Source organism: Choloepus didactylus, chromosome Y (genome assembly GCF_015220235.1).
Source record: "Choloepus didactylus isolate mChoDid1 chromosome Y, mChoDid1.pri, whole genome shotgun sequence".
NCBI lineage: Eukaryota > Metazoa > Chordata > Mammalia > Pilosa > Megalonychidae > Choloepus > Choloepus didactylus.
In genome coordinates this window covers 7,688,110-7,691,781 of record NC_051335.1, presented here as the reverse complement: position 1 = coordinate 7,691,781, position 3,672 = coordinate 7,688,110, and the positions used below count along the sequence as shown (strand labels likewise).

The following is a 3,672-nucleotide window of genomic DNA, read 5'->3' as shown; positions in this document are numbered from 1 at the left end:
ACCGGCCAGGCCGTGGGACCCGAGGGCAATTGGGCAGCAGAGCCCTCCCCAGCTCTCCTCGGCCGCCGCCGCCGCCGCCGCCTGGAAGGAGCTTTGTCATGCTCGGCGCCAAGCAGCTCTTCGCCAAGTTTCACCTTCGGTGACACAACTTTTCCGTGTTTCTTTTTTAGGCAGCCGCCACATCACGAGGCTAATGAGCACAATGAAGGTTTGCAATAAACCCGCCTGCCAGATCCACGGCGACCGAGGGACCCCGGGTTGACCACAACGGTCAGCGCTCCCGTGCGGTTCCCAGCTAGTTGGGGAAACAAAGGCTCCCTGGAATGAGAGCGTCTGGAACCACAGGCCGTTTCCAGAAGAATGCTCCCAGAGTTCCAACAACCATGCGCAAACGCCAAGACCTCTTGGAAGTCTTAATGTTCAAGAATCGCCCCCCTCCCTCCCGGAAAAGGCAAGCAATACACACAGAAAATCAAAGGCAGAGGAAGCGGGTCAGTTCTCAGTACCTTCAAAGTCAAGGTTGAAAGAAGCTGCTGAAAATATCTCTAGGCAGATTCAAGAACTGCACTCAGGCTGCCTTTCTTTAGGTTGTTTATTTTCTACTTTTAACAGCAAGATAAATATTTTAAGAACTCTAGCTGTTTACCAACCCCCAGTTCTAGAGCAAGAGAAACAATACATGATTCCCAACTTTGAGAACTATAATTAATATGTTCCTTTAAGGCCTGTGTCTCTGTTAACAAGATATATTTTTGGAAATATTATCTAACTGAAGGCAACATAAATAGTATTAAAAAAACTTGTACTTTTTTATTCTTTCCATTTAAAATCAGTTATATAATATGTAGTGAAAAGCTTCCTCCATGGAGCTACACTTTAAGGGGTGGGGGGAGAAGCAGCGGACTTTTTTCACTGAAGTCAGAACAGCTACCAAGGGAGAGAAATCCAGAAATGAGAATCCTCCAATGAGCCCAGCATACCCTAAGGAACCCCATTTGGGTAATGGAAACCACTGACATCTGTTGACAAGAAAAGGAGCGAGAAAAGGAGAGACGGAGGAAGGGAGCAATGGGGAAGGGAGTGAAAGACGGAGAAGGGAAGTGAGACATATGATTGTGAAGAGAGAGAGACTGAAAGCATATGACATGTAACAAAAAATAAAATAAAATGAAATAAACAATTGGAGTTTTATCCAGCAAGGAATTAAGAGGAAGTGTCATCTTTAGAACACAGGTGAAACAGCTCCCAGACAGAGCTCTGGGGTGAAGTGCCATTCTTTTCAAACTAACAGATGCATAAATCTTGAAAGCTATAGTCTCATGGCCAGTGCCCCGGAGACATGTTCAACGGAAGGACCAAGGGAAGTGAGCTGCACATTTAAAGGTGAAAAGTCATAACATCAAAGGCCAAAGGGGAAACAAAAGGGCACCCCTAAGGTATGGCAGGGTTTCTCTCATCACTCTTTGCCCAGAACCAGCACAACGCCTGGCACAGAAAAGTCACTGAAGAAATGTTTGGAGATCTGTTTAGCTAAACAAAGACCAAAACCCTGGAGCAACTGGCATAGGGAAGTGATTTCATCTTTGTACAAACCCGGATTATTAAAGAACGGACCCTACTGCCTGGGAAGGCAGTATAACATAGCGTTCAAGAGGTGGGTTTGGAATCAGTCGAATCTGGTTCAAACCCTCACTCCACCATCTTGCTAGCTGAGTTATGTCGACAGCCAGACTCAATCCCTGAGACTCAGTTTTTTCATCTGTCAAATGGGAATAAAAATATTACAGCTATCTATCCTCCTAGGTTGTTACGCAAATTGAATGAGATATTTCATGCTAAATCTCTGGCATGGTGTATACAGAAAATAGTATTATTTGTAGGACCCCAGCAAAATTTACTTCCCCAACCTACCTATGTGTCAGAAATTCAACCACTGGTGATTGAAGCCTTTGGGTTAAAGCACTGCCTCTGGCAATCCTTGGTTAAAATGTGAATACCCCCAGGCATCTATCAGATTAAGACACAATGAGGGAGTAAATGTAGCAGGGGACCAATGAGTTTTCATAGCCAAGTGGTACAGGCATTCAACAAGCATTTACTGGCTACTACTATGCCAAGCACTGGGCCAGTGCTTTGCAACACAGTAGCTGTGTGATCTCCTATATCCTACATTATCCCTCTGAGCTTCAGTTTTTTTCATCTCTAAAGTGTATATGCACTACTACCTGCTTCGTTTGGCTGTCGTGAAGGTTAAATAAGATATATATGTAAAAATAAGGCATGCCTAGTAAATAGTAAGAACTCAATAATTTAAAAGCTGCTATAACAATAACTATTATCATTATTGTTAATGATATTGATCATTACTAAAATGATTACTAAAACATTATTACTAAACAATGAATTTTAAAAATACCCATGCCTAAAGGAATGCCCTACTTTGCCTATGTCATCCAACAAATATTACTTGTGGGCATACCATGCACAAAGACCCCACTCAGTGCCCAAATGTGAGGCAGGGAGGTCTTCCAAGAAACCAGAGGACAGGACAAGAAGGGGTGTCCGCAGGGAAAAAAGCACACTGAAAGAAACTAGGTGTCAGAAACCAAAGAGGGCATATGGCATGATTCTATTTATATTAAGTTCAAGAACAGGCGGCACTAATATATGAAGACGAAAATCAATATAGCTGTGGCCTGGTTTGGTTACTTGCTGCTTGGATTATGGGCTGCCAGGATTGGTGAAGGACCCCAGGATGACTAGGCAAAAACTTGCTCTAAAAGCCATTGACTGGGTAGCTTTGGGGGTGACCCTAAAACCAAAAGGTCATTGCTAACTCCCTGAAATCCTGGAATGAGATCCTAACCTCAAGATTGGCTACTCTACCTGAGAAGCCCCCAGAGATCTCTTGGCCAACGTGGCCAAGACTGGCTTAATAGATGACTTTGAGAAGTTTAATATCCTTAAGGTTCCTGTGCCAGAGGGTAAATACATTTCCCAGGTTGGAATCTGAAGAAAAAGGAGATGTGAAAAGTTGTGCTGAGTTTTTGAAACTCTCAAAGACCAGGACTGAGGAATATGAGAAACAGCTGGAGAAAATGAAGAACATAATTCCATTTGATCACATGACCATTGAGGACTTCAGTGGAGTCTTCCCTGGAACCAAATCAGACACGATAAAGTATCCCTATTGTCCTCATAAATCAATAGAAAATCTACAAAATTGACTTCAGGAGGAGCTCTAGCCCTCATATTATAAATTCTGGACATTAAAAATAAGAATGATTTTTTAAAAATAGCAGTGGCCTTTGACGGGCAGGAGAAAACTTTCTGGAGTGATGAAAATATCCTATATCTTGATTTGTGGGCTTATTATATGGGTATAACATTGGTCAAAATTCATTGAGATGTCCACTTATGATGTGTGCATTTTACTGTGTATAAACTTCAATTACAAAAAAAAAGGAACCTGAGTTCATAAGAAGACCTTTTCTTTCTTCCCAGGCCTTCCTCACAGGGTCTAGGAAGAACAACTGTGTACACCTGGGAAATCCTTTGGGACAAAGAGTGATTGACCAAACTAAATCTGAGATCCCTGCAGAAGGCTGACAGCAGGCAGGTCAAAAAGGGACTCAGCTCAGCCCATTCCCTACTGTCAACCAAACCTCACAC

At 42.9% G+C, this 3,672-nt stretch overlaps 1 pseudogene; it reads left to right on the top strand.

Moving 5' to 3' along the window:
• Positions 1-2,755: 2,755 nt before the first annotated feature.
• LOC119524002 lies at positions 2,756-3,227 on the top strand (annotated as a pseudogene).
• The last annotated feature ends 445 nt before the right edge of the window (positions 3,228-3,672 follow it).